At 48.6% G+C, this 16,864-nt stretch overlaps 1 protein-coding gene across 1 annotated transcript in view; it reads left to right on the top strand.

The window, feature by feature from the left end:
- The first annotated feature begins 4,053 nt into the window (after window positions 1-4,053).
- DDC (dopa decarboxylase) overlaps window positions 4,054-16,864 on the top strand; it is a 76,084-nt gene continuing 63,273 nt past the window's right edge. The window contains exon 1 of the mRNA XM_060020097.1: window positions 4,054-4,194. The gene's annotated coding sequence lies outside the window, so the exon portion shown is untranslated. The remainder of the gene's footprint in view (window positions 4,195-16,864) is intronic.

Genomic DNA, 16,864 nt, shown 5'->3' with positions numbered 1-16,864 from the left:
TTGTGGCGGACTCTGGCCCTGGGAGGACTCAGGTGCCTCTGGCCCCTCACTGCCTGCTGACAGGCTCTGTTTGGCCTCACGTGGTGGAGGTGATGCAGCCCCCGCTGTGCCCTTTCCCTGCACCCCACATGCCAGCCCGATCGCCGCCCAGGTGGGCTTGTTCAGGTGTACACGGCCGGTCCCCGCACGGCCAGGCCTGGCCTCTCATCTCTTGATTCTCTGACTGGGGTTCCTCCGGCGCCCTCCGGCCACTCTCTTTGTATTGAGTCACTCCAGAGCCTGACGGTGGCCTTCATTACATTGCACGGAATCCACGGCTGGGTCTGTGGTCAGGTAACTGGGCAAAGACAGGGCTTCTCAAAAGACTGAACTGTGCTCTCTCCCACCTGCCCACCTGTGTACCCAGCAGGAACCTCTTCTGGCCTCTACCCACCCCTCTCCTCCTTTGCCAAACCAGTCCACAAACACCACGTCTGCCCTCCTCCTAGGTGAGGCTCAAAAAGACAACGCGAGTGGTTAAGAATCCGCCTGCCGATGCAGGGGACATGGGTTCAAGCCCAGGTCCGGGAAGATCCCACATGCCGCAGAGCAACTAAGCCCGTGTGCCGCAGCTACTGAGCCTGCTCTCTAGAGCCCACGTGCCACAGCTACTGAAGCCCACGTGCCACAACTACTGAAGCCCACGTGCCACAACTACTGAAGCCCACACGCCTAGAGTCCGTGCTCTGCAACAAGAGAAGCCACCACAACGAGAAGCCTGTGCACTGCAACGAAGAGTAGCCCCTGCTCGCCGCAACTAGAGAAAGGTCGCGCACAGTAACAAAGATCCAACACAGCCCAAAATAACAAATTAAAAAAAAAAAAAAACGCAGTAGGGAATTCCCTGGCGGTCTAGTGGTTAGGACTCAGCGCTGTCACTGCCGGGCCCAGGCTCGATCCCTGATCTGGGAACTAAGATCCTGCAAGCCGCACAGCTCAGCCAAAAAAAAAAAAAAAAAAAAAAAGACAACGCGATGAAACCCACTGGACCGCATTGGCTTAATTATAATTAGAGCAGCTGAACTGGTGGCTTTGTCTCCGATCAGCCGAGCTGACTGGCCCCCACAGAGGGCTCCGCCACGGCCCTCGGGTCCCACCGGCACGCCAGCCCTGGCCCCCTCCCAGCCCCAGTCCTGGTCACTCCCGAGCTACAAATAATACAGTAAACGGAAGCCCAGAGTTCACAGAAGAAGACTGCAAATAGCTAAGGAACATAAGAGCATCAATTTTTAAGTGAAATGAACAGTTACAGGAATAGCTGCTTCCTCCAGCTTGTGTGGCCACTGTTGAATCCTCACCTGCACGTATTTTACAAATCTCGTCTCCTTTATGTCTCTAGAGAGAGCGTATGATCCTTAGTGGCGTCTGCCATCTTTGATCGTAACCTACGGTAAGAAACGCTGTCATCTTGCGGCCCAGCGCACATACGCCCATACATCATCGAAACAGAAATTTCAGGAAACACGATTTCTCTTGTTAGGTGCGATGGCCCCTCTTTCCTAGTCTATTCTGTTCTGTTCTGTTTGCTTTCCTTTTTAAAGATGCTGGTCACGAGATCTCTAAACCGGTTTCATGACCCAGCGACAGGTTGATCCCAGTGATTTGAAAAACATATGAATTGGAGAAGAACTGGGTTGGAGGTATGACACCCCCGATTTCAGAACTCCTCTGAAGCTGCGGTAGCCAAGGCCGAGTGCCGTTGATGAAAGCAGAGAGAAATGGATCCGCGGAACAGAGTGGAGAGGCCAGAAACAGACCCACACGAATAGTCAAGTCTCTCTGACAAAGGAGCAAATGCAAGACAACGGAGCAGAGACAGTCTTTCCAACAAACGGTGCTGGAACAACTGACATCCCCTTGCAAAAGACAAATCTAGACACAGACCTCACACCTGCACAAAAACTACCTCAAAATGGATCGCAGACCTGAACGTGAATGCAAAACTATAAAACCCCCAGAATATGACACAGGAGACAGTCTAGATGAATAGAGGGTTTGGTGATGCCTTCTTAGCTACAACACCAAAGGCACAATCCACAGAAGAAAAACTAAGCTGGACTTCATTAAAATTTCAAAACACTGCTCTGCAAGTCGTATGGAATTGACATTCTCATCTGCTCCTAAGCAAAGCGGCTTTTCCAAGAAAATTTGACTCCGAGGACATTTCTCCTCTGCAGATCGGTCACAAGGCAGGCCTAAGCAGGTGTGTGACTCATGGCTTTTCACCCCCGACTTCACCAGAGTCTGCGGGGCCCCGCTTTGCTCCAGTCTCCACAAAGTGGGAATACTGAAGTCCCTACGCCTGCCTCCAGACCAGATGATGTGGCTTTGACACTGTAGAGAGCTGCTCAGTGTAACCGAGACGTACAACTCACTTGGTGGAGGAAGAGGCTTCCTAAGACCCGTGCGGTGGGGCAGCTTCACTGGCTCTGCCCACCAGACAGACCAAGATCCTCCTCCCGGGGACGCCTGGGTGTCCACATGTGACATCGCTAGAAGGGGTTCTTTAACTCCAAGCTGCATTCAGTTGAAAATGTGTTCTGTTGAAAAGCCCGAGTCCACATGGTATAGTGAAAAGTACTGAGAACTTCCACTCTTGCGTCAACAAGCCTCCAACGCAGACCTGCAGACGCAGGACTTGGTTAAGTGGCCTCGGCCAACGCCATCCACGATCCATCACTTCTGTGCACCAGCCGCAAGGTCTGGTGACTCTGCCCACAGCTGTCCCCGGGCACCAGAGCTTGCTGTGTCCGAGTGAGGGGTGTGAGGGGGAATTACCAGCCCTCTCAGGTGGACCCCCCCACCACCCATCCCAGCTCCCAAAGTCCTGCCGCAGGGTCCCTGCCCACCAGGCCACCAGGGGGGTAACTGGCTTGGAAAAAGGCCTGGTACTGCCTAACAAAATAACAACTAACAGGGCTTCCCTGGTGGCACAGTGGTTGAGAATCTGCCTGCTAATGCAGGGGACACAGGTTCGAGCCCTGGTCTGGGAAGATCCCACATGCCGCGGAGCAACTAGGCCCGTGAGCCACAACTGCTGAGCCTGCGCTTCTGGAGCCTGTGCTCCGCAACAAGAGAGGCCATGATAGTGAGAGGCCCGCGCACCATGATGAAGAGTGGCCCCCGCTTGCCGCAACTAGAGAAAGCCCTCGCACAGAAAAGAAGACCCAACACAGCCAAAAATAAAAAATAAATTAATTAATTAATTAAAAAAAAAAACTAACAAAACAAGCAACCGGCACGTGAGTCTTTGTCTCAGGGGAAGCTCTGGGGGAACCCAGACTAAGACGAGGACATGACCAGAGTTAAACGGTGGGGTTGTAGACGGGAAAACTCACTTCCTAAGAGGTCAGCTCCCCACAGCTTACCTCCGCATCAGTGTGCTTGCAACCCAGACCTCAGCAGAATTTTTGAATGTAGGAACAAATGATTTTAAAGTTGCTTTTGAAAGAGAAATGTGAAAGCAGCAAGGATTTTTATTAAAAGAAAACTGATAAGGGAACCCTTGCCCTTCCAAGCACCCCAATGCATTAGAAAGTGATCAAAGTTTACAGTTTGCTGTACACCTGAAACTAACACAACATTGTAAATCAATTTTACTTCAATAAGAAAATAAAAAATAACAAAAATATTTTTTTTAAAAAAAGGAAAGAGATAAAGTTTAAATGCTGTAGCCCTGGCACAGAAATGAAAGAACAATTCCACAGGACCACAAAAGCTCAAGAAACAGAAATATTTTTCAAAGATACTATTGGAAGAATTAGCTTACTCTATGGGGAAAAACTTAGAACTTTACCCTAAAATAAATTTCAGATGGAGGAAAGCTCTAAAGGTAAACATCTCAAAGTATAAAACGCTAAAAGCAAATAGAAGTAAATGTGTATACATTTTGAGTAGAGGATAGTTTCCTAAATTCCCTGAGACGATCTGTTCTCTGTAGGTTTCTCAAGATATCCTCGACCTTTATCACCATTAGAAATTAATATTTAACCAGCATATGTGGCTGAACAAGCTAGGCCTTGTGGATCTGAAGTGGCAAGAAGACTGCAGGGCTAAGCCCACCTCCTCAGCTGCTCTCTCACGTTCTCCTCAATCCCCAGAGCTGGCAAATCTCAGCAAGGAGCCGAGACCCAGCGGGGCCCGAGTTCCCAGCAGGTAAGTCCTGGCTTTCTACTTAACCGATTATGATTGTTGGAAACGGCACCGTCTGGACCTTGACTCTGCTGCCCCAGTGCCGGGTGTTGGCGTGAAGGCCAACTCGCTTGGAGACTGGAGAAAACAGGGTCTATGTACATGCTGTCTGTGGGGCTACAGGCACCACGCTGTGGGGAGGGATGCTGGCGCTCACAGGTGCTCACACTTACCCATGTGTGATAAGGCAGGGGCGGGGGACCATCTCGGGGCCACCGCCAACACAGCAAACACAGGACACACGTGTGGATTCCTCTGCTCTCTACCGCTTGCCACCCGCGTGGTGGGGGCCTCTGAGCCGCTGTTTCTTCCTCTCTAAAATGGGGATTTTAATAGTACCCACCTTGTCAGGTTCTGGTGAGCCCCGACTCTCATAACATATGGAAAATACCCGGCACATGGGAGACGCTGAATAAATATCAACTCTTCCCTTACCTTCTTAACATCTGTGACTCTGCAAATGCTCTCCCTTCATGACACATGTAGTCTCCCCACAGGTAAATTCAGAGTCTACCTGTGCAGTGGGATTTGAGAGAATTAAAGGATCTCTCCCGCCAATCTAGCAGGCTATTACAATCCCATCAGAAGATACAATTCTTGAGAAGGAACCTTTGCTTCTCCATCAGGCTGGAGTTAAAGCAATAACTTGTGGTTGTTTGCTATGTGCTGGGATTCACATGCTTGGCCTCTATTGTATCCTCATCTCACAAGGGAGAAAACTGGGACAGAGGAGGTGAGGAAGGTGGTCCAAGACCTCACAGCTCGTGACCACGGAGGTAGAACTTGGATCGTTCCTGCTGTACCACCTGGCGCTTTCCGCCCTGCCATTCTGGGAAAGTGGTGCCTATTTCAAGCACCTACCCTGTCCCTCGCCCTGTAGTGAGCACCACAGGAAGGGTTAAGCTGAGCCCCTTGGAGATCAGGGAGCAGGCTGTGGAGGGAGCAGACAGGAGATGCAGGGCAGCTGATGGGGTCGATGGGGGGATGGAGAGGGTGGGAGGTGGAAAGTGCAGGGCTGCACACAGGGAAGGGGGCTCTGGGCTCCCGCAGTGGGTGAGGGCTCAGAGGGGGTGGTCTTCTAGGGAAGCCTGAGCAGGCAAGCCCCTGATGGCCTTCTGCCCTGAGGACCTCGGATGGCTCCGGGTCAGCCGAGCGACACAGTGTCATGGGGCCAGATGACAGGTCTGGAAGAGTTCATCCTTGGATGAAGGTGTGGGACAGAGATGCCCCAGAGAGCTGTCACTCCGTGTGTCCTCAGCGTGGATTTATGACATTTGAAACCAGGAAAATGTTGGTGCTGCTGAAAATTTAAATCATGACTTCCAGACTTAAAAATTCCTAAATAATGTGCGAAGAAATAGAGCCCTGAGCTTCACTGCGCCCCCAGCCTCCGACAGCTGAGGGAGAACAGGGGTGATTCACACTGCAACAAGGGAACTAACAAGTAATCTGTTACGTAACATTACTTTATAAAATGATAAAAGGTTCAGTCCACCAAGAAGCAATGCAGTTCTAAACACATACAGACCTAACAGAAAAGCCTTAAACGTATAAAGCAAACCTCGGTACGGCTATGGGGAGAAATTGCCAAATTCACCAGCATAATAAGAGACTTCAGCACGTCTCCAGCAATGGCAGCAAGATGGGTGGTAGAGCAAGCGAACAGAAACAGTAGTGAAGACTTAAAGCATTTAAAGCATTTCAATAAGCGACAATCTCGGTTTATTGGACGTATATGGAACGCTCCACCTAGTAATTAGAAAATACACTTCCTTCTCAAGAGCACATGGAATGTTTATAAAAATTCAGGATGTAGCAGGCTGTAATGCAAGTCTCAGTGTCGATCAGAGAACTGCTATAATACTAGCTGCTCTCTGACCACAAGTCAATTCAATTAATGAAATTATAATTCAAGAAAAAAATAAGTAAAAATTGCTATATGTGTCTGGAAATTTTTGGAAAGGTACCACACAGCTCATGAATCAATTTAAAAATGTGATAGAAGTTAAATAATACTTAGAAAAAATGATAATGAAATATGCTCATTTAAAAACTTGAGCTATGTATTGAAAGAAGTATATAGAAGAAAGAAAATAGTTTTAAATGCTTATATTAGAAAGTAAAAAAGGCCAAAAAGTAATGAGACAATCACTCAACTAAAGATGTTAGGAAAAGAACAACAGGATAAAGATCACTGAATGCAGTCAATAATAAAGACAAAGAGGATAAATTAGGGAAAAAGAAAATAAAGGTAGATGAGGGAGGATCAACGAAGCCCAAGGGCTATTTTTTTTTTAAGACTAATAAAATAGACACAGTTCTGGCAATATTAACTAAAGGCAAAAAGAGAGCGGAACAGGTAAAAAAATATGATAATAAAAGGGGATATAATTATAGATCCAACAAACTAAAAAGGTAATGAGTATATCATAAAAAACATTCTTGTCATTATATCTAAAAAAATTGATGAAATAATATCAAATTGGGTTCCAGGAGAAATAGAAATCTTAAATAGTCCTATAGTAATAAAAAATGGATTTGTTAGTATCAAATATTCCCTCAAAAATGATAGGAAGGGACAAATGATTTTATGTATGATTTCTTATACTCTTTTAGTGACCGGACAATTCCAAATTTCAAAATTATATGACTGTTTCAGAGAATCAAAAAAGAAGAAATTACCCTCAGAGCAGTCTACGATACCATAGAATCTGACAATAAAACCAGAGAAAAAATTCTATTCAAAATGTTAATACACCATAGTTTTATTCCAAGAATGAAAGGATACTTGAAAATTAGAAAATTTAATGTGATTCATCACATTAACAGTTCAGAGGAGAAAAACCATAAGATTTTCTCCTTTGATGAAGAAAATCTTTCGACAAAATTGAACATCTATTTATTATACAAATAGGAATAGAAGAAACTTTTTAATAAAGAGTACCCAATAAAACCCTGTTGTCAATAGTGAGTGTTGGAAGATCCCTTCTACAGTCAATGAGATGAGACTTTCACTACCTCCATCACCACTGTCCCAGAGGCCCTAGAACGGTGCCGGGCACGTACAGGATTTTAAATGCTAGCAGCCATGTTAACAAAATCAAAAATACATGTGCACTACAATAGCCTATATTATGTAATACAACAAAGTAAAATCAAAAATACATGTGCACTACAAAGTAAAATCAAAAATACATGTGCACTACAATAGCCTATATTATGTAATACAACAAAGTAAAATGTAGTCCTGCACTCAAATTATGTAATGGGGAAAATTTCCACACTGCTTCAGTTTTTAGATTTAAATTTAAATTATTAAATAACATTAACTGACGTATTCATTTCCTCAGTAGCACTGGCTGCATCTCAAGGGCTCAATAGTCAGATGTGGTTCATGGCTCTGATGCTGGACAGCACAGTCCTAGACAGTGTAATAGGACAAGAAAAATAAAGTAAAGGGACTAGAAAGAACAACATTTTCCCAGTTCACTAAGGATACTACTGTTTACGTTGAAACCCACCTGAATTAACAGATAAGTTATTAAAAGTTCTAAGAGAATGTAACTAGGTGGCCAGAAAAAAAGATCAAACCTACAGAATCCACTGCAATTTCATATGTCAGCAATAAACAGTTATCTTCTTTGATTGCTAACAAGAAAAATCACTTTTTCACGTATTTATGAGACTCCTTTCCATTTCTGATAAATGCTTGTATTTCTACTGAATTATCTTTTTCTTATTGAAAAGTCCTTTTTATATTATAGACCCTAACTCATAATTAGCGATATGCATTTCAAATCCCTTCCTCTACTCTGGAAGTTGTCTTTCTAGTTTCCACTGTTGGAAGAACAGATATTCTTAACAATAATGTAGTCAGATTTGTCAGTCTCTTACGGTTAGCTGATTAAGTGAATCATTTAAGAAATCCTTCCTCTCCACAGTAATAAAAATATACTTCTCTGTTGTCCTAAGAAGTTTGCCTTTCACAGTTAAGGATTTAATCTATCAGGAGTTTATTTTTGTACATGGGGTGAGAAACAGATTCAAGATCATGTTTTTTCCAAGTAGCCAGCCAGTTGTTCTAGCACCATTTAATAGTTTATTCTTCCTCACTGGCTCTGTGATTCCACATATGTCCATTTTCCAAATCTTTTGTGGGATTTTTTTCTAGGTTATCTGTTCTGTTGGATTGGCCAGATGTCTATCCTTGCATCAAAACGGTTACATTTTCACAGCTTCATCTGTCTCATAAGTATAGAGCGAGACTGCAATATTCTTTCTCAAGCGCATGCTGTTCGTTCTCAGGCTTTGGCTTCTCCGTTCATATTTTAGAGTCAAATATCCATGTGGGATTTTGATTAAAATACTACTGAATCTGTTCATCAGTTTGAGGGAAATGGAAATGTTTATGGTACTGGGTTCTTTATCCATGACTGGGCATTTATTTCCATTTATTCAGCTCTTCTTTAATGTCCTCCCATGGGCTTTTATAAGTCTCTTCATACAAGTCTTGCAGACCTTTTGTAAGGTTTTGTTAGGTCCACTCCTGTGTCCTGTTCCTAAGTCAGAGCTTGTCACTGTCCCTGGGATGGGGAAGCAGCTGTCCACAGTCACACAGCAGGTCCGGGAGGGAGGTCCAAGCCGGAATCTGCAGGCTGATGTCTCAGCCCTGTGCCGCATCTTCAGACCACTTCACATCTCCTTGTTTCTACTTCCAGATAAATCTCAAATCTATCTGTTCTCTCCCCTGCAATTTGCTCTCCAAGCAACAGCTGGCGTGACTTTTAAGCCCTCAGGCACGTCAGTGCTCTGCCCCAGACCCTTCAAGGACTGGATGTCCCCCCAAGGGCAGTCGGGCCCTGAGCTGCGGGCTCCCCTCTAGGCTGCTCCCTCTTCACAGGCTTGGCTCTGCAGCCCTCGTCACAGCTGGCCACTGTGGCTTTCTCTCTGCTTATTCTTTCACCATCTGCCTCCGACCCTGGATGCCACACAGCAAGCTCACCTGGCAGTGCCGGCATGGGGGCCCGCTGGCCTGGTGAGGGACTCGCTGCTCAGCCACGTGCTAGCTGTGTGACCTTGGGCAAACCTCTCTGGGCTTGCGTTTCCTCATCTGTAAACTGCAGATGATGATAATCTACCTTGTGATGAGAGTTGTGAGGGCCTGAGTGATCCTGTGGTAGGAATGCCTGAAAAAGAACCTTTATACATGCTAATTATTATCACTGTCACTCTTTACAAAACGGAAAGTTCCGTTCTTCTCTCACAGCCCCTCTCTCAGAGTTCCATCATCACACCTCTACCCCCTCTGCACAGCCTCCACGAAAGATGCAGGGTTCACCTAGGGTCTGCGCTGGGCCAGGCGCTGTGCTGGGTCAGGGGCCCCGCGCCTCGGGCACCGCGTCCAGAGCCCGCTGGAGCCCTGCACAGGCACAGCGCCCGGCCCGGCTCTGGCCATCCCTGCAACCTCGCCCCCTCCCTCCCCGGTCTCTCGTCCAGCAGAGCGGTGCTGGGGGGTGAGCGGTCCTCTGCGGCCCCCGGCGACGTGGTTCGGAGCTTGGTCGGCCCCGCACGGAAGGGCCTGATCCCCGCACCAGCCTGCGGTCCTCGCTGGGTGGAGGGAGGGAAGAGCTGCGCGGGGCGCGCCTGGGTCCCCGCAGACCCCGCCCACCCGCCCCACCGGCCCCGCCCACCCGTCGCGGGGGCCTCAGCCCCTGCCAGCTCCACAGATGCTTCAAAGGGCAGATGCTCCTTTGAAGAGATGCTGCTTCGTTAAAGCCAGGGGGGAATGGCTTTCCGTGGGAAGTTCCCAGCTCGTGGCTGTGCCGCAGGCCCTGAAACTGTGTTGTGTGTCTGTGTGTGCCTTGTGTGTACGTGTACGATGGTGTGTGCACCTGTGCATGTGCACATGGCTGTGTGCGTGTGCACGTGCGTATGGCATGTGTGTATGTGCCCTGTGTTGTGTGTGTGTGTGTGTGTGTCCAGGGTGAGTGTAAGTGTTGGAAGCAGGGGAATCTGCGTGCCCTGCTGGCCTGGGGGGGAGCTCCCTGCAGGTCCCCTTTCCAGGCTCTGAGCCCCGGGTCAGCCTGCCCGGCCAGGTGGGTGAGAAGGGAAGCCCAAGTCCAGGTTTGAGGAAGTCTGTGTTTTGAATGCTGGTCAGCTTCAGGGAACGGGGTCTCTGAATCCAGTGAACCTGGTTTCAAATCCTTGCCCGCCTCTGCTTCTCTCTCTGCCTGGGCTTGTGGGCTTGGCACTCAGAGCCTCCTGCGGTCAGGTCAGCCTCCTGCACGGCACAGCAGGTCCCAGTGGCCCCGAGCGGGTATGGGTACAACGTTCGTGGCCCAGCGCTGGCACAGAGCGAGTCTCCTCGCTTGCCTTGCCCAGGCCAGCCCTTCTTCAGCCCATGAAAGAGCCTGGAGCCTTCCGCTGCTCAGAGGTTACCTGGAGAGACCCCAGGAGAACTGGCCCCAGCCTGGGTGTGGCACAGGGCACTGGGACACAGAGCCCCTTTCCCTTGTCTTCTAGGCCCGCAGCCCCTGCAGGCTCCACCGTCTCTGGGCCCTGCTCTGCCCGGCCCGACCCTCACGTCCTGTGGAGGATGGGAAGCAGGAGGGCGGGGGTGGGACGTGCTGCCGGGTAAATAAGCCGAGCAGGCCGCTCTGATTGGCTTCGGGGAGGCGGACACTCTGTCTACATAAATGGCAATTGCAGCCTCTGTGCCTTTTAACTGTCACCGAGGAGGAGAGAGAGAGACAGACAGAGAACGAGCACCTCGGGCTGCCTGTGAGTACCGCTCCTTTGTCCTCAGAGCCTGGGGGACCAGACTCGTGGGGGAAGCCAGCTCCTGGTGGCAGCGCCCCTCCGGTGTGGGGACTTTGGGGACAGGAGGTCCACCTGTTGATCGCAGCCGGGTGGGTCTCCTCAGGCCAGCTGGGAGGGGTGAGCGTCCAGCGCTGTGCAGGTATGGCATACTGGAGGGACTTTCTGAGACAAGAGGTGTCAACCTAAATCACCTGCTTTTGTGTGTGTCGTGTCCAAGTGACAAGTCAGATAAAGAATCAGAAACTTCCGAGGGTTTTTTAGCCCATGATCTCTGAGCCATAATAGCAACATAACAGAGCGAGTGGAAATTCTTTTCCAGGCTGGTTCATGGTGCATCTGGAGCCCACAGAGGCCGGGAGATGACGGGGGTGGGGGGAGAAGATGGACTCCTCTGGTCCTCTGCCGTGAAGGACATCCTCCTGCACGATGCTTGTAAAAATCAATTGGGTCTGATGTTTACGAAGGCTGAGCACACAGTAGGTGGTCACTAATGGGACCTACATTATTAATAAGCAAGTAAACTGCAGGTGGGAAAGTGGGAGAGGGGTCCATCTGCCCCGAGTATGTTGTCTCCTCCAGTTTCCAAGGGAAATTCAAGCAGGTGGCTTGGGTTTTCCCCTTCATCGTATTTCTCTGAAGGGTTCCAAGACTTGGGTCTTTACAGTTGGTTTCTCATTTAAATCAGCAGTATTTTCCTTCTGAGGAAGAACCAAAACAAAGGGGACAATTGCGGCATAAAAAGTGGCCAGGGCAGTGGTCACCCTGGAACAGTGAACACACAGGCAAGATGAGGGGCATCTGGGTGTATCTGAAAGAGAAAAAAACATGACGTTCACAGCAGGCTTTTCTGTCTCTCTGGGCCCATGGCAGGTGGGCTGCTGCACAACGCCAGTTTGCTTAAAATAATGAAAATAAGAGAAAACCCATTTAAACCTCCACAGATTCAACTAAATTGCTGGGGGGGGGAGTGTTATTTACATATTTCCCCCTCTTCAGGCTGTTGTTTATTCTGAAGGTTTTACCCTGTTAACTCTCCATCTGAGTCTGGTGGTAAGTTTGGGGAGAGACCCCAGGAAAATTAGACGCCCTCGATATTTTAAAAGAGCGGTCCCAAGGTTTCTCTGGGTCTCATCGGCATTTCTGCAGGAGGATGCTCGGGGCCGACAGGGGCAGTGAATTGGCACACGGCCTCCAAGGAAAGCTCCAATCCCCCTGCATTCTCTGAGTGGCTAGGCTCCCTGTAAGCGAGAGTCGTGGGGGACCCCACGCCAAGGGGAAGTGGTCTGGTCTTCTGAGTGCACAGACCCACGTGTGAAACCGTTCCTGAGCTGTGTGGCTTGGTCCAGCCCCTGCTTCCCCGAGCCTGTTTCCTCATCTCTAGGGTGGGGATAATTTTGCTTCTCTGCAGAGCGGCTGTGAAGACAGAGAGAACAGAGATGAAGGGTTACCCCCAGGCCCTGTGGACGGTCACCATCCGGCATTTGTCAGGGTTTGGAGGAACCGGGGCAGCAGCGCTGCTCCTGGGTTGTTCAGCTTCTGCCGGTTTCCGTTTGTGTGGGGACCAGCCCAGGCGGGGGCCTGGTGCCCGTACCTGGAGCGTCCTCTTCTGGGTGTGGTGATCAGGTGGGACCCCGACCACACTCTGGGTGCCAGGCACTGCCTCCCCAGCCCAAGTGGGGGCCCTGGGGTCTGTGGGCTCTGACCCCTTGGGCCGTGTGAGGGCACAGGTGGCAGGCATCCCGGGTGTGCCCCGGATGCTCGGCCACGGGGGTTAGGGGGAGGCTGGCTTCAGAGTCAGAAATGCCAGCACCACTGTTCGCATTACTGGTTCTCTGGCCTCCGTCGGGGCACCAGCCCCTCAGAGCCTTGGTGAAACAGCAGTAATAATACTGGCAGGGGTGATGAGAGTGTTAAGGGCATAAGGCATACGGTAAGCTTAGCAGAAGGTCAGGCGACACTGATTCATTTGGTTTCTTGGACCGTCAGATGTGGCCACCAAGGTCCAAGTGTTCTCAGGATTTGGCCTGGAGGAAGCCTCAGATGCAGGCTTCTTAGCCATGCGGGTGACAGGCCTGCAGCCATGCCCAAGGGGTACGTGTTCACAGTGAATCCAGGAGTCAGTGTTTACTGCTGAGCTGACTGGTGAAGAAAAGCGGAGACTCCCCAAAGCATGTGCTAGAGATGTTGCCTAGATGCACAGCGGCAGGTGTCCTGTGTTTACTCTCGCTGTGTCGTGTGTGTCGTAGTCACGGGGCATCCCGGCTGTCGTGGAAAGAAGCAACCAACTAGGACATCAATTAATAGTCTCAAGTCTATAGAAAAGGCAGAGGGTTGTGACCTTTTATCAACGATTAATGTGACTTCAATGAGAGAAAGGGGGGAAAGGATTGAGGGAAAGAAAGAGGAAATAAAGTAAGGCGGAGGAGGTCTAGTCTGACACCCAATTAAAATGGAAACAGAGGAGGAAAGTTCAAATTAAAATTACTGATCATTCTTATGTAAATGTTGTAGGAGAGCAAACATGAGTGAAAATGATAAAAGTGATAAAATTTTAAGCTTAAATTGAAACTGTGAGCGAACGATAAAAGCTAGCAGAGAGGGGGTGTTTGTCATGCCTACCCAGCCTGACGGTGGGTGACATTTCTGTATCATTCTGGTTTTTCTGGAAAGAAATTTGGCAACACGCAAAAGAACCGTGAAACTCGCACCTCTGGATTCCACTGGGGACTTAGTATATTTGAGGGACGAAGTCAACAGGGGGATAAAGTGACAAGCGCCGTGACGGGTAGCACACGGCCACGTTCCCCTCGGCAGTGCTGTTCGCAACAGCCAATGGCCCTCAATCCACGCGGGAGGCGACCCTGCGAAAACCGCAGGTATCGATAAGGGTACATATGTGCACGATATTAACGTAATTATGCACAGTGTAATTAGGGTTATGGGGAAAATAAGTGAAAAGAGGCTACCGGATGATACACATAGCCTGATGCCAGCTGTTGGAATGGTCTGAGCTCAGGGGTAAATTGGAATGATATCAACTAGTTTAATGTCACTGTTATTTATCAACTTTTGAAATTGCTTAAGTTGTGAAATTTTCAGCCAGCTTTATAATCCATCACAATCCGTTTGCAGGGATGTGAGTGGAAATAGTAGTATCTTCCCACGAGAGTAAAATTGAAAATCATGGTATAAATTTCTTCATGCCTCCACCCCACGGAGAGCTGTTGGCCAGGAAAATACTGAGATGGCGACTGTCTATTAATCAGGGACCGGATCGGAAACAGACGCAAAGTTCCTCGCACATCAGAGGAGCAAGGCTTTCCCCTTGAAGTCTGATCTGGGTCCAGGGTGGGCCTCCACCCTCCCCATCCCCCGATTCTCTCCTGCTGCCCTGGTGCTCTGTCTGACCTCATGATGATCCGACCTGCTTCTTTCCTAACATCAGGATCCGCAGAGGCCAGACACAGACAGCTTTACAGTCCTGAGTGGCTCCTGCCTGCAGCATCTCGCTGCCCCGTTACAAGGGGCTGAACTGAGACTCCAGAGGCCACGGAGGCAGCCGACAGCAGCCCAGCCTCTTGCAGCAGAGCCAGGGCTCGAGCCTGTTCTCTCTGACCTTAACCCCTGTTCTTTCTAGGCTGCTGGGAGGAAGATCACTAGCTGAGGATTGCAGCGGGGAAGAATCTTGTTTTGACAGTGTAGCAGGGAACCTCTGTAATCCAGACCCAGCTGGCCAGAGGGGAGGTGCTTCCGGCCCTGACCGGGGAAAACCCACTGCCTGTCTGCTCAGGCTTCTGTGAGATTTCCCCTCTGACAGCAGACTCCCTAGAGATGCTGCCATGGCATGGACCGCCAACCATATAAGTGATCTTGTACCCTATGTAGAATTCTCTGTAGTACTTAGTGTTATGGTCATTTTACCAATAGAAGATGGAGGCTCGGAAGTCAGCTGGCCCGGCCACGGGTACACACCTCACAAAATGTTGCGAGCCCCTTTTCTTCCTAGTTACCATTTGTCAGGAGCAAGGGAGGCGCCCGTGGACGTTGCCTCGCCTGTGGAGGTGGCCTCTAGGGAGCATCTGGGCAATCATTCCTGGAAGCTCAGGGAGAAACCTGTTTTTCAAGTTTCTCATCTGGAGGGTTCGTCGTACTTTTTTTTCAGGAAACCCCAAAGCTGTTGGAGATGCACTGCACCTGTGTTTGAGTCCAGTGCGTTCAGGACGTGGCAGGTCGGAGGTCAGAGCGCTGGGTCCTGCTTCTCTGAGCCCCAGCCTTTATCATTTGTTCAGGGGGTGATAATAGTCCCAAGAAGGTTGTTATGAAGATTAATTAGAGCATATGCAAAGAGTTGACGTAGCACTTGGTGCATGTAAGCTAATATAAATGCTGACCATTAAAAAAATTGTATTGAGCTACAGTTGACTTACCATGTTGTATTAATTTCTGCTGTACAGCAAAGTGAGTCAGTTATACACATATATACATTCTTTTAAAAAAATATTCTTTTCCATTATGGTTTATTACAGGATATGGAATATAGTTCCCTATGCCGTACAGTAGGCCCTGGTGTTTATCCATTCTGTATATAATAGTTTGCATCTGCTAATCCCAAACTCCCAATCCACCCCTCCCACCCCGCTCCCCCTTGGCAACCACAAGTCTGCTCTCTATGTCTGTGAGTCTGTTTCTGTTTCATCGATAAGTTTACTTGTATCGTTTTTTAAGGTTCCACATACAAGTGATATTGAAATGGGACAGGACCCTACGGTCCTTGCCCCATGTCCTCAGCCTGACTTTCATCTGGGGAGAAACTTTAGCCAAAGAGTAAGTTTAATCAGAGAAGTGAGAAAATGCAGAAACAGAGGAAAACAAAGGAGACCAAATCATAATAGTTTAGTCATTAAGCATAGTCAAGGACTTTTGGTTCCTCCTTAAGGGCTAAAAGGGCTATATACAATTCTGAGCCATGTCCTGCGAGCTGTCTTATAGATACTGAAACCTCCACCAGGTGGAAGAAGTTAACTACGTGATGACCAGGCTGTAGCCATGACATAAGCTGCCACAATTCCGAGAACTGGTCTCAAAGAAATGAAAACAAACCGACCCTGGAAATGAAGATTAACTGTACCTAAAACAGTCAAGATGATGCTGGTCAGACCACTGATGACCAATTTCAAGATGCCTGTCAGAGCTGCCTGTGCTCTTTCTGCACGTAGCCCGCTCCCTCAACCTATAAAAGCTCTTGCCCACTGGTTGTAGGAGGGAGGGAGTCAGCCTTTGGACAGCTGACTTTCCCCCCACCCCAGCCCCCCAGTTGCTGGCATGCAAAATAAAGCAAAGTTTGCTTTCCACCAACCTGGCCTCTTTATTGGCTTTTGAGTGGTGAGCAGCTGGACCTCACTTTCGGTTACAATATCATGTGATATTTGTCTTTCTCTGTGTGACTTACTTCACTTAGTATGATAATATCTAGGTCCACCCATGATGCTGCAAATGACATTATTTCATTCTTTTTCATGGCTGAGTAGTATTCCACTGTATCTATGTACCACATCTTCTTTATCCTTTCATCTGTTGACGGACACTTACATTATTTCCATGTCTTGGCTATTGTAAATAGTGCTGCTATGAACATAGGGGTGCATGTATCTTTTTGAATTACAGATTTGTCTGGATATATGTCCAGGAGTGGAATTGCTGGATCATATGGAAGTTCTATTTTTAGTTTTCTGAGGAACCTCCATATTGTTCTCCATAGTGGCTGCAGCAATTTACATTCCCACCAACAGTATAGGAGGGCTCCCTTTTCTCCACA

The sequence above is a fragment of the Delphinus delphis genome, chromosome 9 (genome assembly GCF_949987515.2).
Source record: "Delphinus delphis chromosome 9, mDelDel1.2, whole genome shotgun sequence".
NCBI classification, from domain to species: domain Eukaryota; kingdom Metazoa; phylum Chordata; class Mammalia; order Artiodactyla; family Delphinidae; genus Delphinus; species Delphinus delphis.
This window is presented reverse-complemented; position numbering and strand designations above follow the sequence as displayed.